At 44.8% G+C, this 26,920-nt stretch overlaps 1 protein-coding gene across 3 annotated transcripts in view; it reads left to right on the top strand.

The window, feature by feature from the left end:
• Nucleotides 1-201: 201 nt before the first annotated feature.
• The window catches only part of SEMA4G (semaphorin 4G), a 185,838-nt gene continuing 159,119 nt past the window's right edge, over nt 202-26,920 (top strand). Inside the window, exons 1-2 of one of the 3 annotated variants that reach the window (XM_053310014.1) lie at nt 202-395; nt 794-1,160. The gene's annotated coding sequence lies outside the window, so the exon portion shown is untranslated. Of the gene's footprint in view, nt 396-747; nt 1,161-1,241; nt 1,343-8,835; nt 8,886-26,920 lie in introns of those variants that run through there. The other 2 variants (XM_053310017.1, XM_053310016.1) reach the window with 2 other exon arrangements.

Genomic DNA, 26,920 nt, shown 5'->3' on the forward strand with positions numbered 1-26,920 from the left:
AAGATTAGGCTTTAACTCTTAGTGGGATCTTGTGGAATTTACACATACACAAGCACCTGGAGGCTTTTCAGATAGCAGGCTTTACCCTGAGGCTTTACTGTGAGTTCAGGGCATAACAGATACTCTGATGCAAAAGAAGATTTTTTTTACCCCAGACATAAATCGGGCTAGGTTCCAATACGGAGGGGAAAACCTGAATAATGTGTGAAGTGCTCTCTGAAATATCACATGGATGTAGGGGTAAATCTGGCTGATATGTGAACACACACACACCCCTCCCAAAGTAGTAGTGGCAAAGTTGCGTCTGAAAAAGCTCCTGGCTCTGTAGTGATGTAAATGTGGATTATAATTAATCACTCATATGATGTGAAGGTGCATTGAAAAGGAGTGGGTTAGTAAGTGGAAATTGCCCTTCTATCATTGCTTCATCATCTCGGCATAAAATGCGTTAAAATATGCTAAATGAGGGAACTAATCTGTTTTAAGTGATCTTGAATTTGCAGCACTGAATAATTAGTTGGATTAGATAATATACTGGATGATTGTTCTAGAGACAAAGGCTCTTTGAAAACTTTGCCTGAAGTGCATGACCTTCTATAGGGACACAAGTCCCTTTCTCTAGGGATTGCTGATCCCCAAGATGGGATATATTACCCACTCCCCACACCCTTCAGAGCTTCATTTATTTAAAATAATAATAATAAAAAGATCTGGACCACGCTCAGTCTATCTTCTGACTTGCAAGAGGGTCACGACGAGTACTAACGCTTATGCACTCTGTCTATGTTCACAGGTTTCGTTTTCATTGCTTTATATCTTCCGGAACTGAATCTTGACATCGAAAAGCAGGTCCTGGGGCCAAAACTTGAATTCAAAACAAACCCTTGCAGCAGCGGGAATCCCTTCTGTCATCGCCTTCCTCTGGCCTGGGCTATTTAGGGCTCCCTGCTTCGTAGCCGAGCTGCCCTTGCGGAGGGAGATCGCTAGATGGCGTCCCAGAGCTCTGCGCGGGTTCCTTGCTGCTTGCCGGGTTGCGGCTTCGCCTTGGTGGCGGCGGCCGCTCACTCGGCTCCGGCTCGGACTGTGAGTGGCAGGCTGGGCAGTCTGGGCCGGAGGTGGACGGAAGAAGAGCGGCAACGCAGCCTGCGGTGGGAGCTCAGGTGAGAGTCGGGGCTGGTTGCGCCTGGGGGGCGGGGGGCGGGGAGGAAGTGGGAGCGCCTGAGCGGTGGCGCGCGCGCGGACGGGGGTTGGGGGCGTGAGTGGGCGTATGATTGGGGCGTTGTGGAGTCGGTGGGATCTGGGGCAGGGACGCTGAAGAGCCCCCAGAATATGCGGTGCTGGGGTAACGAGGGGGGGGGGGCAGGGGAGGAGCGGGTCTGACTGTACCTGCGTATGGGGCGGGGGGAATGGGACATAGGGGGAGGCGGGTTTCGATGTGGCTGTGGGGGGTCCGCGCGCACTGGCCGTGTGTAGGGATGAGGCTTGAGGTATACAGCATTTGGGGGCGCATGGCGGGGGGAGATTGGGCAGCCGATGCATTTTGAAAGACAGAGACCGAAGTCTTCTAGAGGTCAAAGTATGAGGCGTTTCCTTAAGATATGAACACGAAGGGAGGCGGCGGGGGCAGGTCTGGGGGGAGGCAATAAGATCTGGGTTATGGGACGTGCTGCTGGAGGTATTGCGGGTGTGTGTGCCCGCCCGTGTTGGAATATACTAGGGGGTCAAAAGATGAGGCTTTGGACTCGAGGTAGGGTGCATGCTGGGAGCTTTAGGGCATGGGGTGCATGTGGGCACAGTTTCGGCTTTGGGCCATCTGGTAGGGAAGTCTGGAGGTTGTGGGGTTAGGATGCAGGGCCAAGATAGTGACCCACAACTGTGAGGTAGGATGTGAGGCACTGGTCTATAGTCATAGGCTAGATAACTGGGGTTGGTATGCCATGGGATAGCGTGAAGTGCTGAAGAAGTAAGGGGGCAAGTTTGACATCTTGCAAGCTCTGGAGGAATGTGGTGGGTCAGGGCAGGTGGCGGCAGGTGTGGGTATATAGAGGAAGGCTGGATTGGTAACACTGGAAGCTTGGGGGGATCTAAGGGGACAGGATGAACTGGGGTTATGATGTGTTGGAGCAACCTGCTAGCTTCCATCTGTGGAAGTAACTGGCTTTAGAATATATTGAAGGACTGAGCTGCATTGGAAAGTACTAGGAGATGGGGGGGGGGGCATCCATTAACCCTTGGAGAGGGGGTCTATGCAAGTGTACTGGAAGCTTGTGCCGGTTGTGTGGGTATTAGTGATCAGATTCAAATATCAAAAGAAGAGGTCTCAGTGGAGTGTCTCCCTTCTGAAACTTAGGATGTCCTGAACAGTATTCTGTGAAGTTGTGCTCCTCTAGAATTAAATGCCACAGTCTTTAAAAATTGTGTCCCCTTAAAAAGAAAAGGTATCTGGCTTCCCTCTCTGTTTGTTTAATGGACTGTGTGTTGATATAATTGAAGGCATTGGCTGTGAAATATGCATGAGGGTATGAGGGCTGTTGTATATGTGGCATTTTCCATGCACAGGTGTAAAGGTCATCCCAGTGTCTGTTTTGCAGGGTGTACTTTAATTGGGATGCTGCAATTGGTTCTCATGAGTAAAATAAACGTGTCCAGTTGTTGGTCAGGAGTCAGCACCGTGCACATATATTTCCCCCCACTATATAACTTAATAAGAAAAATACCATATGTGAATTGATCCTCATATACTTTAGAAATTTGTCAGGTTGTGCTATATATGTGTAATATGATACAAAATTAAAACAATAAGGACTCCCAAGTTCCAGTCCTAGATGTTTTTAGCGAGATAGACAGAATTGAATAGCATGTTTTCTCCTGACTCTGACAACTACAAGTCCAGGGCTTTCTGTGTATTTTTAGCCTTCGCCTCAGCCACAGGAGATTCCTGTGTATTCACATACTCAGGGGATCCAGATCTGACAGGATGTTCCTCCTTTCTATCATTTGGGCTATTGGAACTGGCCTGTTATCTTGGCCCAGATGGTGTGTGTTGTGTGTGTGTGTGTAATGAACTAGAATTCCAGAGTAATTGCAGTCTTTTTGCTGGCACCAGGATAAAGCTTGCAAGACAAAGTAGTAGTCCAGGATGAATGAAGAGTGTCAATTTCTCCTAGAGGTGGAGAAATAATAATATTAATAATGCATAGTAATTATGACCAGCTGCTTAAAGGTGTGCTTTTACCTACACACAACTGACTCCTTCCTTCCTCTGTATACAAACTCTCTAGAATGGATGCTTTAAATTGGGAATCACACTTTATGTTGAATGTTTACCAGGTGCATTGCTAAATAAAGCCCATGTTTTGCCAGGTTAATTGCAGATTCTTTTTCTTCTCTCTGTGATCCACATCGATGTCTGATGCAGTGAATCTCTTTTTAATTTGATTAGTCCAGGGAAGGGTGGAAGCACCCCTTTTGTTATGGCACATTTTCCCCCTTGCAACACTATGGGGTTCCTGTGATACCCCCCCTTTTGTATTCTTAAATCTGTCTGAATCTTTCTCTTTGGGTATGTAATGGGTTCTTGTAGTAGTATGATTTATGCAGTGATTTTTGGCAGGCTGACTGTAGTGAGGAAAAACCATCAGAAGCACTCAAAATAATTGACGCCTACGTACTTGGGGCTGTGGAAGCAAATAGCTGCATAAGTTACAGTACCTTATTTTGGACACACACTGCAAATAGGTTTTAGCAGCTCTGCAAGTGAGGTGTCTGCTGCAGGAACTGGTGTTGAAGCAATATTTAAATTCTTGCACTTATGCAGGATTAAATGCATAATATTGTGCATTTAAAACTTTGCATGCCTCTGTCCTTTCTACCTTGCTTCCCTTGAAGCTTGGAACAGCCTCCCAGAATATGTGCATGATGATTCCCTTCTTACTTTTTTCAAATCCTGTCTTAAAACCCACCTTTTTTCCATGGATCTTTTGGCACAGTGCCCTCCTCTTATTCCCCTGCTGTAACTAAGCTTCAGTGTGTAACTGAAACAATGGTATTTTCTTCCCCTATTGATCCTTGCCAGCATTTCCCTCTTCCTCCTCTATTGTCTCCCTTGTGCCACTATCAAGACTGTAAGCCCCTTGTGACAGGGACCGGCCCTCTCATTCTTTGCAAAGTATTGTACGTGTGGAAAGTGCAACATAAATAACAAAAGCTGTGTGCAGGCGTTTGGCATCTAGATGGAACTGGACAATTCCATGTGTTCTCTGGTGAAGTTATGGTAACATAGGATAGGAAGATATGGTTCCTATCCCAGATGGGGATAAAAGATGCTCATAGTTTCTAGCCAAATTGATCTCTGTGTTAGTATGAAGATAACCAGGATTTTGTATGGATAGCTGCAAATAATAGATAGTTGACTGCCTTGCCGTATATGTATGCACATAATGATTAGAAAAGAGCTATTTAAATCCTGTAGTTCCAAACTTTGACCTCCATTATCTTGGTTATCCTTACAGCAAGCTGGTAAGGTGGATCAGTGGTGTTATTGCTATATTGCAGAAGGGGTGTGGCTGAGAGACAGCATTTGGAAAAGGAAAGGAAAGGTTGTGCCGTCAAGTTGGTGTCAGCTCCTGGTGACCACAGAGCCATGTGGTTTTCTTGGTAGAATACAGGAGTGGTTTACCATTGCCTTCTCCCTCACAGTGTGAGATGATTCCTTTCAGCACCTTCCTATATTGTTGTTACCTGATATAGGAGTTTCCCATATTCTGGGAAACACACCAGTGGGGATTTGAACCAACAGCCTCCTGCTCTATAGGCAGGTTGCTTCCCTGCTGCACCATTAAGTGGCTCGTGAGGTCATTTACACAATCAAAAATTGTGATCTAATGTCTTTCCCATTTTGTTGGCAGGGTTGTAAAAACATAGGTGCTCTCCTTCATTTATGGTGGGGTTGCCCATATGTTAATGGCTATTGGCAGCAATTTTTTTCATATAATCTCTGAAATAGTCCAACCTGATCTTCAGCCTGATCCAGTGTTGGCACTTTTATCAATTTACAAAAGTAGTCACAGAGATGTACCTCATAAAGATCTAATAACTCTGCTGTTAGCAGAGATAGAGGTAGCTAAACACTGGAAATTCTCAAAGGGTCTGTGCATTGAAAATTAGTTCAATAGGGTCTGGAAGGTCGCATTATCTGAAAAGCTAACCCATCAAATCAGGTTAGCTAGAGGAGTAACAAAACAAGACAAGTTTTTGGAAATATGGTTTCTGTTTATTGAATATGTCAATAAGGGATAGTCAGTTTGTAACCCTCCATCCACTCAAATCAAATTTTGAATGATGTTTTTTCTTGAATTTTGTTTTCAATGGTCTCCTATCAAGTTGTAACCTGCATACTCAGCAACCAACAATCTTTTCTTTACACTGGACTTGCGTATGACCTCAAATGGCTCTTAATTTCTAGCTTATATTCGAGTTTTTATTGTTTGTTATTTTGCATTGCTGCACAGTTTTTACACATGTGCTGTATTTGTTGAAAATAAAACAATTTTCTTTTTAAAAATGTTGTTATACGCAGGTTTGGGAGCTGTGTGTGCTCCCAATTTTTGCTTGTGTGGAAGCAAGGTAGGAGGAAAATCTGGGTAGAAGTGATTGTGTGGAAGCAAGGTAGGCGAGAAAGCCATGGACAGGAAAACAAACAAATGGATCATAGAACAAATTAATCTAGAATTTTCACTCGAGGCACAAATGACCAGGCTCAAACTATCATACTTCGGAAACATTATGCAAAAACCCAGCTCCCTTGAGAAGTCCATAATGCTGGGGAAAGTTGAAGGAAAGAGAAAAAGAGGACAACTGGCAGCAAGGTGGATGGACTCTACTAAGACAGCAATGAAAGCACCACTGAGACCTTAAAGGCCAAGTTGAAGACAGATCATCCTGGAGAGAATCTATTCATGAGGTTGCTAAGATTCAACACCGACTTGAGGGCACTTAATCAATCAATCACTAGCACTTAAAGGATTCTGAACCATAACAGAGATTTACCCAACTTGTGTATAGAAACCTCTAATTGATCAAACAATTGTCCATCAATAGTGGATCAAACAATTGTCCATCAATTATTCTGTTTCTTTCTGACATTAACCATAATCTATCTTTGTACATTGTACATTGACTTTCCTAGCAACCCAGTATGGCTATAAAGACCAACTGGTTTGCAGATTGCTCACAGCATCTATTAGTAGCATACTGAAAACTGTTATATATTGTTTCACCCCTCTTCACATATCCCTGTTTCCCCTTTCTCAGCTTAAAGATGCTCATCTTGCGTGACCTTCCCTCACTGCTCTTTCTTTCTTATTCCTCTTTCATAAGCTTACTTGGAAAGAAGTTATACTGATGTCATTTGTACTTTCCAAACAGTTGGTTTATAGCATAATAAACACACAATTGATGCAGATTTATTTATTTATTTATTTTATTTTATTTTATTTTATTTTATTCGATTTTTATACCGCCCTTCCAAACTGGCTCAGGGCGGTTTACAATTAAAAAACAGAAATCATTAAAAACAATTAAAATAGAAATACAAATATAAACATCAAATTTAAAAACATCTTAAAAAACAATTAAACAATTAAGGTGGACAGATAGAGAAGCACCTGCCGGACAGATGCCTGTCCTGGCAAAAAACCTCGAGACCTCACAGAGGTTTTAAAACGAAGCCACTTTTTAAAGTAGTTGCATCTAGTAGAAGTTTTTCTACGATTCAATAGGATGTTGTTCAGAAGCCTATTCACCAAGCGGTCAGACGGACCGTTTGTGCGTCCGGGTGAAGGACATGGTGCTCGTCCCAGGAGAGGATGTCTGGCCCTTGGTGGAAACTGATGATATTGATTTTTGAACAGTCTACATACCTGTGGAAACCAAGACTGCCTTGGCCACCATGGGGTCACAAAAATGCAGGCTACGGGGTTTGACAGGACAAGTTTCTACTCTTGCAATTATGGGTTGGGGTGGGAACATGTATGGTGTTTCCCTTGTCCAGTCCAGCTGAAAAGCATCTCCCAGTGATCTGGGGTCATGTTCCGCCCTGGAGCAGAAGCGGACACACTTTGCATTCTCCGAGCTTGCAAATATACATTTTTTTTCATCTATTGTGCTGGATCTAGGCATTGTTTTCCAAAGTAGTGCTTCTGTTGTTGGTAGATTGCATTTTCCCAGCACTCGGTCACCAGTTGTTTGCTGCTGGGAACATGTGATTCTTCTCCTGGAGCATTTCCAGGCAGCAGGCTTTACTGCAGGTTTACTGTTGGGCTTTACTGCGAGTTTGAATTTGCCCAAAAAATCCTATGCAAAAAGTGGATTTTTAAACCATGGACATAAATAAGACAACGCTGTAATGCACAATGAAAACCCCAAATGGTGTTTGGAGTGCTCCTTGATAGCTTGCAGGGGCTTCGGGATTAAACTGGCTGATATGTGAATGCACAACCTCCATTCTGGAGGAGAAGTGAACTAAAAGCCCTGCCTATCACTCGTGCTGTAAGGGATGTGAATGTGAGAGTTTTAGTGCTTGTGATGATGAACAACAGACTTTTCCATGTAATTTTTGATTTATTATTATTATTATTATTAAAATTGTCTTATGTGGATGTATTCTCTTCTAATTTTCTGTCCCTGAGCACTTAGTTAGTGTTGCTTGTTAACAAAAAAAGTTAGAAAATTTAGAAGGATTATCTTTCCTTCTCTGACCTGCAATGTCACTTCCTCCCAGGAACCTTTTACTTGAAATTCAAACTGAAATGTGAATCTTGCCTTTGTCAAAAGCTCACTAGGAAGCCTTAGGCAAGTCTCCCATCATCGTCATCATCATCACCATCACCATCATCATCCTGACCTATCTTCCCAGAAAAGCAGTTTAGAGTTTGTGGCACCTATGCTTGCTAAAATAAATTTGCTGATCTATATGATGCCACCAGCTTTGCTGTTTTTTCTTCAACAGACTAACAAGGCTACTGCCCTGGACAGTGCTGTCTTTCAAGGTTGTTGTAAGGATTATAACAAGATAATGAGGTGTTTCACACGACCCGTGTGAAGTGCCAGACGAGGTTTGGCGGGGAGAGCAGACGATCAAATCCTAGCCCTGGGTGACCGGATTGGCCACCCACACGACTACCGGCTCCATCACAGAGCTGTTGGGGGTTGTGGGGATAGGGGGCCGCCTGGCCCCCAGAAGTCCCAAGATGCCCTGTGCAAGTGCATGGGGCATTCTGGGGGGACCCCCGACACCGGGAGGCTGCTTGTAGCCACCCAGTCGGAGGCTTACTTGCACGTCGCAGCGGCACACAATACAAAACCCAATGCCCTCATTTAAGGGGAGGGGGAATTAGGCAGGCTAGCTGCCTTGGAACCACCAGGCTCACCCACAAGCCCAGTGCTTCCGACAATCACTAGAAAGCAGGCTAGGCTCCCTTAGCCTGCTTTCTAGTGATCGTGGGAATTGGTGCTATGAATGAGAAGTGCCTTGAACACTCTAAAGCAGGGTTTCTCAATGTGTGGGTCCCCAGATGTTATTGGACTTCAACTCCCATAATCCCTAGCCCCAGTGGCCTTTGGCTGAGAATTATGGGAGTTGAAGTCCAATTACATCTGAGGACCCACACGTTGAGAATCCCTGCTCTAAAGCACTATATAAATGATGACGTTTAATGATAGATCACGTTTTATTATATTAAAAATGTACTCCCCACATGTGTTTAAATTACGACTTGAACACTATCCAGCCCTGCTTTTATGTACCTGCCAATATGTTCTAATTTTCCCTTTCAGGTGAAATCGGTGTTTTTCAGGTGAATGGGAAAATAGGGACACATTGGCAGGTATGCTTTTAAAGATCCAAAAACTTGCATGTCTACTTTGCCCCCATTTGTTGTACATGGATTGGGTATTTTATTATTGCTGCTGGAATGAGTTTAATGCTGCAGATGAAATTGGTGTGTGGGTTTTTGGTTTTTTAATTGTCTGGAAAGGCCCTTTATAGCTAGTACTGTAAAATGTGTTTCAGATCTGGGTGCCTGCTTCCTGTTTTTACCCTGTCCAAATTGGGTTCACTGACCTAGCCCTTAAGCAAGTCATGTGAAGCCAGTTGTATCATACACTTACAAGTATCATACCAAAATGATGATTCAGTAGATGGAATGACTGAGTGGTTACTTATAAGGAAAAATACCGCCCCCCCCCACTTACTAAGTAACTACTCAGACTCTTTGGGCTATATAAATGTCAGGGGTGCCATTTCAATGGGGGTGATGAGGAGGGGGGCTGAATTCAACAGATATATCTATGTTTACATTGTAAAAAAGATGTAGAGCATCTTAAGAGCAATTATTGTGGTTGCTTATTTTACTTTGTAATGATCAGAAAGATAAGTGCTCCTAAGGAATAATTGCATGCCTGAAATGCAGGGGAGGCTGCTCTCCTCCAAGGGTGTCCCTGGCAAAAAGTACTTTAGTCAGCTTTTCAAAACATCTAGCTGCAAAACTGAGTATAGAACTGCAGCTGAGCCTGAAGCCTAATGGAATGATTACTAGTGTGAGTCAAATGGAGCAGAGTTTGACTTCTAAGTGTAGAGTCTGCATTAAAAAGAAAAAGGAAAGGAAAGAATGTGAAAACGGTGCCAACCAGTAGGAGAGTGATAGGCTTTTTATCTCTAAATTCTGTTTTGGAGTTTCAAAACAGTGCCCAATACTGAACTGCAATAGACAGAGGTCTAAAGATGGCTTGAATAAATCTTAACATTACTCTACTTGAGATCAAGAAGGATTGCTGTTTCCTTTATAAACAAGCTTTCTTCTTCATGTATTCCCATCACACTGCAATTTAGTGGATGCAGAATGTCTAAGGTCCCTCTGAATGCATCCTGGGTTTTTCTATGATCAAGTTCAGATAGTTCATATCATACTCATCTATGGGAAAGGAATTGTATATATTTCTAGTACCTGTTCCGAACCATATGGCTGTTGAAACTTGGCTTTGACTGAACAATGCTATCTTTGAAGCTTTTATGCCTTGCTTTAGTATGTGTGTGTCGGGGGTGGGGGGGAATAAGTGCTGAATGAACTGTCTTCCATCTGAGGCAGTGACTATTCAAGCCTATAGTACTGTGAACTATATAGTCATGTTATAACTTGCTTGTTGTAAAAGAATCCTTAAGCTTGGTGCTTCTTCTGAAATGTCACTGTGAACTGTAAGGTACTTTTGCTGGCTCAAAATTCTGTGAAGTGCTGCATCCACAAAGCCTTCCAGGGTTCAAATAGTGTCACAGTGTGGTGGGATGGCAGAGGCCTGTTTGTGGACAGAGCCTGCTTTTTATTCTTGAGGCCCTTGATCCAACGTTTACATGGAGTGCCTTTTGCACTGCTTCAGGAAGAAATTATAATTCTTCAGCTCTGAAGGTGGCCTTTCAAACTCTTATTTCAAGAGAGAACTCTTAAAATAAGCATTCTGGTTTCATGTTTCTGGCATGTCTTGGCTATAGTATGCTCAGGTTGGCCTGCAGTAGAAAATGATGCTATGAGGAGGAAGGACTGGGTGCTGATTACCTTAGAACTAAGGCTGTCAACCTCATTATATCATTTTTAGTTGATTAATCATCTGCATATTCTGATCATTTAATTAAATTAGCATATTACAGAAACATCAATAAATGTGCCTTTTTGCAATTTTGAAAGAAGTGTGAGAATTTACAGTTTAATAAATAAAAGCTGCCATTCAGAGTTGGAAGACAGGTAATCTTTTACTATTTTTCTCTTTAATTCCTTGGCTCTTACAGACTAAACACAAAATATCCCAATATCTACCTATCTACCAATCAATAGATATTTAAGCTGTTCTGACAATCACCAGAAAGTAGGCTAAAGGAGCCTAGCCCGCTTCCTGGTGATCGTTGGAACCACGAGCCTGGTGGTTCCAAGGCAGCTAGCCTGCCTAATTCCCCCTCCCCTTAAACAAGTGCTCTTTTAACCTCATTCTTCTGCTTGTGTGCTGCCACTGCATGTGGTGACAAATGAGTAGATCCCCAACCGGGAGGCTACAAGCAGCTTCCTGGGCTCGGGGGTCACCCCAGAATGCCCTGTGCAAGGGTGGGGCATCCTGCTGCTTCCGGGGGCTGCGCAGCCCCCGATCCCCGCAACCCCGACTGGCTCCATGATGGAGCAGGTAGTTGTATGGGCGGCTGCCCAGGGCTACAAGTCTTAACGTCTGCGGGGAGAGCAGGCTAAGCCTTCTTCTCTTTCCTTCAACTTTCCCCAGAATTATGGACTTTTCGAGGGAGCTGGATCTTTGAATAATGTGTCTGAAGTATGATAGTTTGAGCCCGGTAATTTGTGCCCTGAGTGAAAATTCTGCTCTATGATCCATTTGTTTGTTTTCCTGGCTGTCCATGGTATCTTTAAAAGTTTTCTCCAGTTCCAATGTTGAAAAGCATCAATGCTTTTTCTATCTTGCTTCTTCGAAGTCCAGCTTTCGCATCCATAGAGTGTCAGGGAAAAACCATGGTCTGAACTATTCTAATCTTTGTAGGTGTAGACACATCATGGCATCTAAATATCCTTTCCAAGGCCTTCATTGCAACTCTACCAAGTGCTAGCCTGTGGCGTATTTCTTGACTGCTGGATCCTTTACTGTTAACAGTTGATCCTAAAAGGCAGAAACTATCCACCACTTCAATGGCTTCATTTTCAATTCTGAGGCTGGTTGCTGTTCTTGTTGTCATTAGTTTAGTCTTCTTTACATATATTTGTAGTCCCATTTTTTTCACTGTGTTTCTTGACTTTCATTAGTAGAGCTTGCAGATCATCCGCATTCTCAGCTATCAGAGTGGTGTAATTAGCATAGCGCGGGTTATTGATGTTTCTTCCTCTAACTTTAAAGCCACACTCGTCTTCTTCCTCTCCAGCGTCTCTCAGCATATAAATTGAATAAATAAGGAGAAGGTATACAGCCTTGTTTTACTCCTTTGCCCCTCTGGAACTAGTCTGTTTCACCATGTTCCAACTAGACTGTGGCTTCCTGTCCTGTGTATAGGTTTCTCATAAGAACAATGATATGTTCTGGGATGCCCATTTTCCTAAGGATATTCCACAATTTGACATGGTTGACACAATTGAAGGATTTTCTGTTGTCAATGAAGCATATATTAACTTCTTTCTGGTATTCTTTGACTTTGATGCTCTAGCCACACTCAACCCAGTTCCAGTCCTGTCTCGCTTCAAGACAGTCCACAAGCTGCCCAGTCTCTTCGAACTTCTAGGTTCTAAAAAGGGAGTAGCATTAGGAGGGAAGTCATTCGGAGAGTCTTTAGATCCGGTTTTAGTTGAAACCCGTGACCAAAAAAAGAAAAAAGGCCATGCCTATGGGGTGAGGGGAAGCTCGTAGGGGGTTTAGGGGTAATTCCTCATTTCAGAGTTCCTTTCGTCCCTACAGGAATTCACCCCGTGCAGGTTATGCCGGCTTCAGGGGCACTGACAGAGTCAAAGACAACCGAGGCTTGGCATTCAGAGGGTCCTGGAGACCATCCTGGTCCGGCAGGAACAGGGGACAGAATAAGAACTGATTGGGCTCCTTCGTCAACAGCGCAGATTCCAGGAATCGTAAGCAATGACTCCATCCCTGTTGGGGGCCGTCTCCTGGACTTTGCCAGGACCTAGGTGCTGGTCACCACTGATCAGTGGGTTATTCGTACAGTTACCCAGGGTTATTCAATAGATTTCGTATCTGTTCCCCACGATGTTCTTTTCATTACTCCTGTCTCCAGACAGCGTTCCAAAAAGCTTCTGATGGAGCAGGTTATTATTCGCCTGGTACAGATTCGGGCCGTAGAGCCGGTTCCTATGACGGAATCATGGCAAGGCGTGTTTTCTTTGCTCTTCTTGGTTCCAAAGAAGGATGACACCTGGCGTGCGATTCTCGACCTGAAACATCTAAACTTCTTTGTGAGGAAGCGGACCTTCAGGATGGAGTTGTTAAAGTCCATCAAGAGATCGGTCCACTCGGGGAATTGGCTTTCTATAGACTTGTCAGAGGCTTATCTGCACGTCCCAATTCACCCAAGGTGTCGTTGTTTCCTGAGGTTTGCTTACAATCAACAGCAGTTCCAATACAGAGCATTGCCTTTTGGCCTGTCATTGGTGCCCCGGGTATTTACAAAATTGATGGTAGCTGTCATCGTGTATGTCTGGGAATTCAGGCCTATCCATATTTGGACAATGTGTTGATCAGATCAGTGTCCTACCATCAAGCAATCAGCAATGTCACCTGCACGGTTCACATTCTGGAGGAACACGGTTTCATTATCAACCGTTTGAAGAGTCATCTTCAACCGTCTCACATTCTGCTACATCTGGGAGTGCTTTTCAATATGGAGTTGGCATTAGTATCTCTACCAGTAGAGCGTCAGAACAAGCTCAGAGAGACTATAGCTTCTTGGATACTGAAGAAGAAAGGGGACCTCATGTTTCAAATGTTGGGACACTTGATTGCCTGCCTGGACTGTACTCCCTGGGCCAGATGGCATTCAATACCTCTCCAATGGTTTCTTCTTCCATATCAATTAGCGATCATGGAAAAGCAGCATTTGAAGGTTATTCTTCCATCCAAGGTCAGGGGATCCTTTCGATGGTGGCTTTCTCCGGCACTGGAGAGGGGTATTCCTCTTGATACTCCACTAAAGGTTGTGGTTACAACAGATGTGGGCCTTTCTGGTTGGGGGGCACACTGTCTTGATCACCATGCTCAAGGAATATGGCTGGAAGAGGATCTCCAGTTCAATATCAATTGGCTAGAATTGAAGGCCATATGCCTGGCTCTGTTACAGTTCCAGGGGCTAATTCAGAACCATCATGTCTTGGTCAGAACGGACAATGTGATGGCCAAGGCCCATGTACACCATCAAGGTGGCACGAAGTCGCGAGCGCTTTTGCAGGAGGCGGATCGCTTTCTGGCCTGGGCAAAGGTGAACCTGAAGTCCATAGCGGCTGAACACCTGAGTGGGGAGGATAATCTCCACACAGACTGGCTAAGTCACCAGTGGATAGACCCAGTGGAGTGGTCACTGCTGCCGACGGTGTTCGATCAGATTGTACACAGGTACGGTCCTCATCAACTGGATCTTTTTGCAACTATGCACAATACCAAGCTCCCGAAGTTCTTTGCCAGGCATCATTGCAGACAGGCAGAAGAGATGGATGCTCTAGTGTCTCCCTGGCCTCCAGGGTTGCTGTACACCTTTCCTCCGATGCCAATACTAGGTTTGGGGCTGTGGAAGATTGTAGTGGAAAGGGCGGAGGTCGTACTCATTGTTCCATATTGGCCACACAGACCTTGGTTCTCGGAGCTGGTGTCCATGTCGGTTCAACCTCTGTGGCCACTTCCTCTCAGAAAAGAACTGCTTTCCCAGAGCCCTCTCCTGCACCCGGATCTTGGCTGGCTGAGACTTCACGCCTGGAGGTTGAGCGCAAACTCTTAGGGGATAAAAGGTATTCCTCTCGGGTTCAAAATACCATCTTGGCATCCAGGAGGGCGTCCACCTCTTGCATATATCAACTTACCTGGTCTGCCTTCTGTTCTTGGTCAGCAAAGCACAACGTCCTTCCGACTTCTGCTAGAGTGTTAGAAGTGTTGAGGTTTCTGTAGTCTGGTTTAGAGAGGGGTCTTCGTCCGAACACCTTTAGGCAGCAGGTCTCTCTCTATCGTCTGTTTTGGACCTCGGGGATTCTGGTTCTTCATCTTTGCATCCCCATATTCGTCAGTTTTTGAAGGGAGCGAGTAATTTGGCTCCTTCCCCTATCCACAGGTTTCCCACTTGGGATTTAAATAAGGTTTTAAATACCTTGACCAAGGCTCCATTTGAACCTCTCAGTTCTATTGCTTTGAGGTATTTGTCGTTCAAGGTTTTATTCTTAGTGGCGATAACCTTAACCGCCTTGAGCCATTTTTGGAAGGGTGGTATAGAAATTGAATGAATGAATGAACGAACGAACGAAATAAATAAATAAATAAATAAATAAATTAACCTCTTCTAGGAGGGTCTTAGAGTTGGCTGCCCTCTCAGTGAGAGATGAGTTGTGTATTTTTCGAAAAAGAGTCAGTTGTTTTAAAGTTGGATCCTACCTTCTTGACGAAGGTCAGTTCTATTTTCCACAGAAGCCAGGAAGTGGTGTTACCTTCGTTCTGTTCCAAGCCCACTCATCCTAAGGAATGTGTGTGGCATAAGTTGGATGTGTGAAGGGCTTTAAGAAATTATACCTGCCGAACTCAGTCTTTTAGGAAAACGGGCTCTTCCTTTGTTTCTTTTCAAGCAGGCTCCCTCGGGACCAAAGCTTCTAAATTGTTTTTGACCTCGTGGCTTAGGGCTACTATAGCTTTGGCTTATGAGACATTGAACCTACCTGTGCCCAGAGGTATCACGGCACATTCAATGAGAAGTGCGGCTGCATTGGCAGCTTTCTCAGCAAGAGCTCCCCTGGAGGAGATTTGTAAAGCGGTCACATGGAGTTCTATTTCTCCTTTTGTGAGACACTATAAGATTTCTTCATTCTATGATCTGCAGGCGGCGGTTGGAAGGACAGTTCTGCAGCAGGTGGTCTAGGCATCCGCTCCTCGCCCTTGATTTCATTCAGCTTGGGTACATCCCGTCAAGTTATGATGCCCTCCCCATTCCTTGGAAAAAGAAACATTGGTAGACTTACTGTGAATTGTTCTTTTTTGAGGTATGGGGAGGGCATCCGGCCCTCCCGCGGATGCTGGGAAATGAATGATATTCCTTTGGTGGCAGGGCTACTCCCAGGGTTCAAGATTGTGCTATCCCTGTTATTTCTTTTCCTTTGGAGGTCTCTGGATTTTCCCTGGTCGACCTTTCTTCTGTTCTTGTTCATTCTGTTTCTCTGGTGGTTGAAAAACAGAGTTTTTTCTCCAGTGTGGGGCTACAGGTTTTTCACTCGCAGTCCTGGAACTGGGTTGGGTGTGGCTAGAGCAGCATAGTATATACAGATCTGAAATCTGATTGGCTCTGTCTTGAAGCATGGAAGGCTGATAACCCATCAAGTTAGGATGCCCTCTCCATATCTCGAAAAAGAACAATTCACGGCAAGTCTACCAATGTTTCTTTCTCAAGATCATATTGTGGAAACTGGATAGCTTTGTTTTTTTTGCTTTAGCTTGATTTGGAGCTTGCACATGAGCAGTTCATGATCTGTTCCACAGTCGGCCCCTGGCCACATCTTTGCTGTTATAACTGAGCTCTTCCCCCTCCTTGCAACAATAATGTAATCAATTTGATTTCTATGTACTCCATCTGGTGATGTCCATGTGTATAGGCGCTGCTTTGGTTGTTTGAAGAATGCATTAGCAATGAAGAGATCATTGGCTTGGCAGAAACTAATAAGGCATTCTTCTGCTTCATTTCTGTTTCCTAGGCCATATAAGCCAACTGTGTTTTCCTTCTTACCTTTTCCAACTTTGGCATTCCAGTCTCCAACCACCAGCATTACATCATGCTTGCATGTTCTGTCAATTTCAGACTGGACTTGAGCATAAAACTCTTCAACTTCCTCTTCTTCTGCATCAGTCATTGGGGCATAGACTTGAAGAACTGTTGTGTTAAAGGGTTGTCCACAAAATCTAATTGATATTAGGCGGTCACTGACTGCATTGTAGACAAGTACTGTCACTGCTATATCCTTCCTGACTATGAAAGCAACACTGTTCCTTCTTTGATTTTCATGTCCTGAGTGGTAAATGGTATGATTTTCTGACTGAAAGTGTCCTATTCAAGTCCATTTTAATTCACTGATGCCCAAGATGTCAATCTGTAGTCGATGCATTTCATCTTTTACTGCGTCAAGCTTTCCCATATTCATGCTTCTTATGTTCCATGTTCCCATTGTAATTCTATCTTTGCAGCTTCCGATTTTCTTTTCCTGCACGGCCACATCAGCTGCTAGATGTCCAAAAGGCTTTAGTCTAACCACATCATAAACACCATTGGTACTCTGAGAGATCCTGAGCTCTTCCTTAGTAGCATGTTGAGTACCATCCGACCTGAGGCGCCCATCATCGGGGACTACATCAACAATCATTCCATTTTGTCTATCCATGTGGTTTTCTTGGTAAAATAAAGGAGTGGTTTACCATTGCCTTCTCCCGCACAGTATAAAATGATGCCTTTGTCATTGTCACTGAAGTGACCGTCCGCCTCCAGCACCTTCCTATATCACTGCTGCCCAATATAGGTGCCTGCTTGCTTTAGTTGGGCAACTGGGATGACCTTCGCACCTTGGGTGACCCTACTGGGAGTATAGCTCCTGGCATACTTCACTCATCCCTCCCAGGAACATTTTTTGTTTGAGGCAGCATGGCAGGACTTTTTTGGGGGGGGGCAGTTAGTCCATGCCTACGACAGATATCCTGGTATCAGTGAATTCCATAAACAATCCAATAGTGCATTCCTGTTGTAAGTTCTGGAGTTGAAGAAGTCCAAATGTTAAAATCACTACTATCGTGATCAGTCCCCAGATGCATTTCAGCCAAAATTATGCCACCTTCAATGGCGTTGCTTCAAAATACAGGCTATGTTGGTACTAACTTCGTTGTATCCATCAGATCAAGTGAGCTACCAAGGATCCCTCTATCAGAACTAAAATTTATCTATGGTGCTGCTGACCATGCAAATGGCTTCTACAAATGTGCCGGTGCCATGCGGCTGTGCACAGGCTGTTGGGAGTGCCGCAGTAGCAGGAAGCTTCATGGAGCAGTGGCACATCGGTAAGGACCTGCTCTACTCATTTTCAAAGGTGCTGCTTGCTGCCCCACCCCCCCGCCAGCGCCACCCTCAAATCACTGAACCGGTTTGTGGTTGGGCTGAACCAGCATGAACCAGTTCGCAGAACCACGAACCAGTTTGTTTTCAAACATGTGTGCAGAACGAGGTTCATGCACATCCCTAATATCAACCCAGGCTGGCATCCTTAGTAAGGGGGCATCAAGTGTCATTAACTCTTTTGAAAGTAAACATGCCAAAAAAAAAAGCGCAATGGAAATTGAGTTTATTAAACACAAATATTTATTTATAAGTGCCTAAAAGAAAAGGTGCTGTACAAACAAAATTTATGAGTAGACACTGCTCGTAAGCTGACAATCTAAACACTTAGGTTACCTAGTTTAATATTTGTTTACTTAGTAAGTGTACTCGTGTATGAGATGACATCTTCTGCCAAAGTGTAGTGTCTATTCCATAAGACACAAATCGCAAAACTGTGTGCTCTGGAATGAAAAACAACTGATTATGGAAACAGAACATTGATGGTAATTGGGAGCCATTCCACTGAAGCCAGACTGTAAATAAGATCCTGATAAGGCTGTTAGATGTTCCCCTGTAATTTGTTCTCTGCCTTTCAGGTGTTTCAGTGGGCTTTGGTTTTGGAGACTTGAATGTTTTAGCACGTCAGTGTTGGTCTTGCTGCAACCTTGTCTGTAAAAGAGAGGCTTTATGTATGTGTTCCCTCCTTCCCCAAGCTTCCATAAATGTTTGTTTCTCTAGGGAGGTGATCTGCAAACATTGATACCTGCTGGTGGTATATATTACTGGTGGTCCTTTGAATCAAAGTATTGTCAGAGTTTCAAATGGCTGGAGGGTAACATTTTGATAAATATAGGGGGAAGGTAAATGTACACATCTTTCTGGCTTAGTTTTAGCCAACTTTAATAGTGCTTGACGATCTCTCTAAATGGTGGATCTAAATGAAGTCTATTGTCCAGTTAAAAGGGCAGCTTTGGGTCTGTAGCCTTTCTACTTTTAACATGCAGAATAAATCCTCTTTTTTCCTTTGCATGATAAAATTCTAACTCTTTATACAATCCACATTTGTCATGTGATGACTGCCATGATCACCCGATTATGTGGTTGTGTGAACAGTTTACTGCAGTTCTTTTTATTGCTCAAACACCATACTTGTTGGTGGGCTTAGTTTGTTTAAACTAGATCACTATTAAGGAATTAGCAGCTAAACTGTCTCTTCAATTGACCTACTAAACCTGCCCCTCAGTCTGAGTGCAGTCAGCTTTTCCATGACATATCCCCGTGCTTATCTTCTAAAACGAAGGGTTCCAGGGTAAAAGTTGCACCCTCGGCTGAAAGGGCTTTATTCAAATTCCAGTTATGTGGAAGCTGACGGAAGAGAACACACTCTATTATTACTTTATTCATTCCTGTACTGATTCTAAGGCTTGGTGAACCTTTGACTTAAATCAGGTCCTGAAATGCATCTTAAGACAGGTAACTGAGATTAGGGATGGGCCCGGACCGGTCCGGAGGCCATTAAAAAAGCATCCAGACCTGGGCGGTCCGGTTTGGGTGGGGGGTACCTTTAAGAGCGGCAGGAGGGTTTACTTACCCCTCCTGCCGCTTTCCCGCTCTCGCGCCATAATTCTAAGAGTAATTGGGGCAGCAGGACACCTCCCTGCCGCCCCTTTCCCGACGTTGCTTGTAAAAATTCCCAGGCGTCCTTTGTGCGCGCATGTCACAGAGATGTGCATGCACGCTCGTCTCTGTGACGTGCGCGCGCAAAGGACGCCTGGGAATTTTTACAAGCAACGTCGGGGAAGGGGCGGCAGGGAGGTGTCCTGCCGCCCCAATTACTCTTAGAATTACGGGCGCCAGAGCGGGAAAGTGGCGGGAGAGGTAAGTAAACCCTCCCGCCGCTCTTAAAGGTACCCCCCCACCCCAGTGCCAGACCGCAGTTGGCGGTTCCATGCACACCCCTAACCGAGATGGGGGTGGGGGAAGAAGCAGCCGGAAGTGAAATCATGCCATATCTCTGACCGAAGCTGTGTACACACACACACACACACACACACACACACACACACACACACACACAATATTGTTCACAATATAAACCCATTAACACCTCCAGGATTGTTTTCAGTTGCCACCTTGAGACTGATGCTGATTCCAGGAGGGTTGGCAACTTGATGACATAGGTTACCAAAAAGTGAGCCTTGTTTGAAGAACCTATGTACTTTTCCTTGTTCAAGGCAACTAATCAAGCACACAGGGCCTTATCCAGCCTGAGTGCACATGCAGTGTCTGTGGAGGATTCCCATAGGCCATAATGTGTGCACAGATCTCCCAGTCCCTGTGCTGGCTTCTCACACCATCCCTGCCTAGGGTTGGGCAGGAGGGAATGAGTGAAACCAGCAGGAATTGGCTGCAGGCAGGTGCTGTACAATAACATGTAACTGATCTTTTAACAATGATTCAATAAATACCATTTGAATATATGAAGCTGCTTTATCTGGACCATTGGTCTATCTTGCTCAATATTATTTGACTGGCAGCTGCTCTTCAGGGTTTGAGACAGTGGTCTTTTTCAGCCTTACCTGGAGATGCCAGGGACTGAACCTGGGACCTTCTGCATGCAAAGCATGTGCTCTACCATGAAGATATGGCTCCTTTACAATCTGGGAGCAAACAGTCCTGAATCTCATCAGATAGTGTTGTTCTTCCTACCCAAAGCTGCATCCTTATTACTACAGGCCGACACTTTAACTGCATTCACCATGTTGAGACTTGTGCACTGTGAAAAGCTTCACCTGTTAAATTTCTGCTGTAAGGTAAAGTGTGCCGTCGAGTCGATTTTGACTCCTGGCACCTACAGAGCCCTGTGGTTTTATTTGGTAGACTACAGGAGGGGTTTACTATTGCCTCCTCCTGTGTAGTTTAAGATGATGCCTTTCGACATCTTCCTGTATCGCTGCTGCCCGATATAGTACCAGTGGGGATTCGAACCAGCAACCTTCTGCTGTACCCACAGCAAAAGCACAGAGCTTCCATCATGGGAAAACAGATGGCAGCCCTGTTGGCTCATGTTGCTGTAAGGAGGAGCAATGAGTGAGCAAGGGCTCTTCTGTTTAATTATGTAAAGATTTCCGGTGCTTACTGACTGATTTTTATAGCTTTCTGCTTTGTGGACTAAACTGAGTAGAAACCTAGCATTTAGCATGAAGGGAAATTAAGGAGTTGGGGAAACAAGCTTAATAAATGTTGAAGAGGGAGTTACAGCTTGCTGGGCAGAGTTCAGCACCAGAAAGCAAAAAGCCCAATCTCATTTATGGATAGGATCCCCCACTGGAAATGTTTGTCCCTGGAACGATCAGATGCCATCCATCAGGCCAGGCCCCTTCTCAGCCATACTTCATTTGTCTCCCACGCTTTCCATCCACTGTATAAAATACTCCCATGCTGGTATCTTGGGAAATATTCCAGCAACTCAGCACAGGTCCCAACACAGTTTTTGGAAATGCTGCCATGAATGTGTTGCATACTGAGCAGCCAATTCAGAATATTGGGCTGGATTGCTCCCTGAATTTCCATTCCTAGGTGGGGTAATGTGCTGCTTCCAAAACTGAAGCTCTTTCATATGTAGACAGGGTCTTCCAGCTCTTTCAGCTAACTGGAAGAGGATGAATGTAGTTCGGAGTATAGTATGAAGAGAAAAGTAGGCATTGATGTCGTGGTATGTCCACATGACTGGAGTAGGCCTTGGGTTGGCATGACCTCATAGCATCTTAGGAACAGCTTTGTGCCATCTGTATTCAGTAATTACTAGCCAAGCCGCACAGAGCATCTGTGCGCTCTTTGAGGCTGACTTTTCCCTTCTCCCTCCTGCCCCACTCTCCCTCCCTCCCTCCCTCCCTCCCTCCCTCCCTCCCTCCCTCCCTCCCTCCCTCCCTTCTGCCCTACACTCTTGCCCTTCTCCCCCTCCCATCCCTCTCTCTCACCCTCCCCTCCCTCTCACCCTCCTGCCCCAGTCTCTCCTGCCCTCCCCCCTCGCCTGCCCCAGTCTCTCCTGCCCTCTCCCCTCCCCCCTCGCCTGCTCCTCCTCCCCGCTCCTCTCTCTGGCCTCCCGCCCGCCCCCCTCCCCCTCCCCCTGCATCTTTAAAAGTTCTACTTACTGGGCCGCCACCGCTGCTCTTCCTCCTGGGCGGCGAACAGGAAAGTCCCACAGCCCGGTTCCCTCCCACCCCAGTCTCTCACGGGCTCCTCTTGGCCTTGGCGGCCGGTCTCGGCGCCTCCTGGTCGAGAGCCGCCTCCGTGGCCTGTCCCGCCGCCGGGCCCACCATGCCAAGTGCCGCCTCTGTGGCCTGTCGTGCCCGCTGCCGCCACTTGCCAGTCTTTGCTGCTGGCCGCAAGCCAGCCACCTCTCCCCTCACCCCCACCTTCTGCCCCAGTATCGGCGCCTGCCGCCCGGCCGCTGGCTGCCTCGGCTGGGTGTGGCCGGGCTGGGCCCGCGGCCACCACCTGTCACCAGGCCAGGCCCGCCAGCAGCCCTGGCTCGTAGCCGGCCAATTCTCCTTCTTCTGGGTATGCCAGCCAATCAGGCGCCTCCGCAGCCCAGCCAATCTGCTGGGATGCATTTTCCCTGGCACACCCAGGAGAGATAGAGATGTGGCAGACTTATGAGAGAAGTGACTGGGTGTAGTAGGCAATTACTTCATTTAAAAAAAACAAAAACCAAATAGAGCTGTCTGTTGTCTGAGCTCCATCTTGCTAAGTGGTGGTTTAATTTATAAGTCATTAAATCTTCCTGTGAAAAGCTCAGCATTAGCCTGACCTGAGGCTGGAGTGGAGCCCACAGATCCAGTTGTCAGTCACCAGTGGTGACCAGCAGGGAAAGCTTCAGTAAACATTCTAGGAGGTCATTCACATAATCAAAAACTGTGTTTTACCTGGGTTTGGAAGCTGTGTGGGCTCAGTTTTTGGTTGTGTGGACATAAGGTAGGAGGAAAACCTAGGTAGGTGATTGTGTCAAAGCAAGGTAGGGGGAAAAGCTACTCAGGATTTATCCTACCAAGAGTGACTTGTCCCCTTAGCTAAGCAGGGTCTGCCCTGGTTGCATCTGAATGGGAGACTTGATGTGTGAGCACTGAAAGATATTCCCCTTAGGGGATGGAGCCCCTCTGGGAAGAGCAGAAGGTTCCAAGTTCCCTCAGTTCATTGGACGGTAGCATTGCTGATGTCTACTCTGGTCTGCAGAATACCTGTTCTCTTTAGAGTGTGTTTCCAGTCTTGGTTCTTTGTTGTACTGATCTAAAGTAAATGGAAATCGGTGACCACTTTTCTCTTTTGAGCAAACTGTCTTCGTTCACCTTGTCTATTTCATTATTGTGATGGCATCAATAAGAAATTTCCTTTTCTTTTCTCCTTCTTATTTGTCCTCTAAGGATTTTTTGCTTTTGTGTATTTTAAAAATGTGATATTATTCTATCTATCTATCTATCTATCTATCTATCTATCTATCTATCTATCTATCTCTGTTTGGCTATATCTAGTCATTTTTCAACCAGACTTTAAGGGACTGATTTGTGTCCATTTCATGTTGCTAGGCATGAAGGCAGACAACTGCCACATTCAATAGTCCTGACTGATGGCAGTGAGATTGGGATCATAACCTATGGCTGTATATTTCTGATTACAAGGGGATAGGTCAGTACTCTGTACTTGATCTTGAAGAGTTTATCTCTTCAAGGGATCTAGGGGGAGTTTCTGCAACCCTGCTCCCTCTGTGTGTGTGCTTGGAGAGACTTACCTACCAATTTGAGAACCCTGACACTGACAGATGCCTTGATGACTTCTTTGTTGCTTTATTCTTGTGTTCTGGTGTTTGACAGCCACCCTAAATTTGGTCTTCTGCATTTTTAAACAATTGCCTCTGCTTCCACTTCCTGCTGGCTACTTTGATGAAATAGGTTTAGCTTGTTTTAAGAGAGTAGACTGGAGTATTTGGCTGAGTAGAGTGGAGTACCTCATTTGGCATAAGGATGAAGAAATATGCTCCGGACAACATTTGGCTTATTAATTGGCGATTAGCTTTGGATGAATACTCTTGTCCCAGGTCATGTATCTCAAGGTGCACCTTCTTCCATATGAACTCCTCCAAATATCAGAGGCTTGGTACTTTGCTCTGTATATAATGTACCTATGGAATGGGAATTACTGGATCTCTGTAGGGTGTTGATGAGACTGCTTTGAGGGTGTTTGGTCAGCAACCCCAGTTCGGTCAAATGTGGGGAATTTAGTTCAAAAGGGGAGACAGTTCCAATCAGCCTTAATTTGGAACTCAGAAAATCAGTTTGAGAGAGAGGTTTTAACTAACAAAAAGGAGTTTATTGAAAGAAATATAATTTACTAAGTGGTCCTAATGTAAAAGCAATGCAAATATGTTTAAAAATAGACTGTTGTAGGCACATTTAGCTTAAAGTTCCAAATTATGTGTAACTTCCCAGTGCTAGAGAGGTATTTTAAGACAGAGGGGCAAGATTTCAGAAATAAGAGAAAGGGATAGGTTCAGCCCTGAAGAAGCCAGGCAAGAAGCTCTATCACTTGTCCTGAAGAGAACACCAAGGTGGTCTGCTGGAGTTTCTTGTTGCAGTCTGCTAGGATCTAGAGTGAGAAGCACAAGGGAACACTGAGATGTTTCTCAGTGGGAGTCCCAGGTGTAATATAATATAATACATGAGGAAGCACACTGGGTCATGGAGTTAGGGATACTTATATCCCAAAACATGCCTTGAGGGCACATTTCTTGACAAAAACATGCCTTGAGGGTCATGGAGTTAGGGATACTTATATCCCAAAACATGCCTTGAGGGCACATTTCTTTTGTCCTCCTCTGCTGAACGGAGGGGGTGGGGGGAGCCCAGACAACCTTTTTTTGGAATGCATTGTATCTTAGTCCTTCCTGGGTAGGAATGTGTGTGAGTCGCCTATGGCATTCAAGGCTGATTGTGAGGACAATTGGAGTGTGCAGGTGCATTTAAAGAATATCCTGTGCTGGGAAGGGCTTCCCAGTAACTATATAAAGAGTTTCAATGGGCACCTCTTCAAAGTTACTTCACTTACTCATCCGTATTGTAATGGAGTCTGTTGTCTTGTCTTCCTTGCTTTCCTGGCCTGAGTGCTTCATTAACAACAGGTGTTCTCTCTCTTGCAGAGGACGATGGGACGGGAGTTTAGATTTCATTCCAAGGCTGAAGTGATCTTGAATGCCAAACACTTGCAGTACCTAGTCCTGAAGCCTGCTTAGTCAGGCCCCCTCACAGAAAGATGAAGTGTGGATCTAATCCCCTTTCTAATTTGTGGGGCCTGTAGCCAAATCTAGGGGTGACCAGCCTACTGCCAACTAAGTGATTTGTCGCCATGTATAAGAAACTGGGAGCTCACATTGTGGTGAGCATAGCAAAAGTGCAATCTCCAAGCCTGGAGATGGAGTTGCAACCAGAGAGGCTTCTGGGAGTGGGCAGAATAAGCTCAGTGGGTAACAAGGCTTGAGAATCCCAGCTACAGAATATTCTATATAGATAAAATCATCCAAGTTCAACATTGTCAGGTTTTAACTCTCATTCAATAAACCATCTGTTCAAGCAGGTATTTCTATGCATTAATGGATGGGTCTGTTTTTGTTTTTTTAACATCATTTGTATTAACTTTAACACATATTTTGTCAAAGTTCAAAGACTACATAATAAGAACTCAACAATTCTTATCTTAGATAATGATTTCTATTTTATAACAGGAAGCAAAACATCACATTTAAAATTTAATATTAAAATTATATCTACAAGCATATAGTACAAAACTGAGCCTGAACTGGATAAAGAGTAAAAGGTATTTTCATTTTTTGTTCACTTTATACTTCAGCGGTTCGCTGTTTAAGACCTAAGGATGTTGTTGAATTAATATAAAAAAAAAGTTCTATGCTGTTGCAATCTAATTCTTCCCTGTAAGATACCTAAGGAAACCATATTTTTAGAAACATGTTCTTTTATTTTTTGTCAACAATGTGTCATCCTTGCCTGAAGTGTTAATTTGTTTCCATCTACAATGTCCTTTTTTTTTTTTTGGCATGTTCTTGGTTTTTAGTAGGAGTGATTCCCTGTTCCCTGTGGTTGGCTACAGTCCTCTTGGTGGCAGTTAAGCCAATAGTTATATTAAGAAATTACATTATTCTGAGCCAGATCATTGGTCTGGAGAGAAAAGCTGGTCTTGTGGTAGCAAGCATGACTTGTCCCCCTAAGCAGGGTCTGCCCTGCTTGCATATGAATGGGAGACTAGAAGTGTGAGCACTGTAAGATATTCCCCTCGGGATGGAGCCGCTCTGGGAAGAGCAGAAGGTTTTATGTTCCCTCCCTGGCTTCTCCAAGATAGGACTGAGAGAGATTCCTGCCTGCAACCTTGGAGAAGCTGCTGCCAGTCTGTGTAGACAATACTGAGTTAGATAGACCAATGGTCTGACTCGGTATGTGGCAGCTTCCTATGTTCCTATGTTCATCTAGTTCAGTTTTATCTACACAGTGACTCTCTTGTACCTGCCTGGAGAAACCTGGGACCTTCTGTGTGCAAAGCATGTGCTGTGCCACTTATCTACAGATTCTCCCCAAGATTGTGGGGAAGAGCAAAGTACATCTGTGCCAGCAAAGTCCAGAAGCATTTTGATAAATGTACCTGATCCTTTGAGGAGTAAGATACCAATGTGATAGAATCTTAAACTGATGTTCTGTGTACATCCTACAAAGAGATGCTTTCAGGAATGAATATTTGCCCCATGAGCAGAAGTAATGGGTGTGTGATCGGTGCAAGGAGCTCCTGGCTCTCAGGGAACAAATTGGTTACCTTGAGACCAAAGTGGTGGATCTGGAGAAGCTCAGAGGCATGCGGACGAGAGCTTCAGGGATGTGGTAGAGGCATCCCACTTCAGAGCTTATAGCTCCTCTGCTGTCAGGAGAATGAAGGTCTCGGGCAAGGAGGACATCAGTCTGAGGAAGAGGGAAATGCTCCTTTAGAGGGGACTCCTTCCCT

This window comes from Hemicordylus capensis, chromosome 3 (assembly GCF_027244095.1).
Source record: "Hemicordylus capensis ecotype Gifberg chromosome 3, rHemCap1.1.pri, whole genome shotgun sequence".
In the NCBI taxonomy this organism is placed as follows: Eukaryota; Metazoa; Chordata; class Lepidosauria; order Squamata; family Cordylidae; genus Hemicordylus; species Hemicordylus capensis.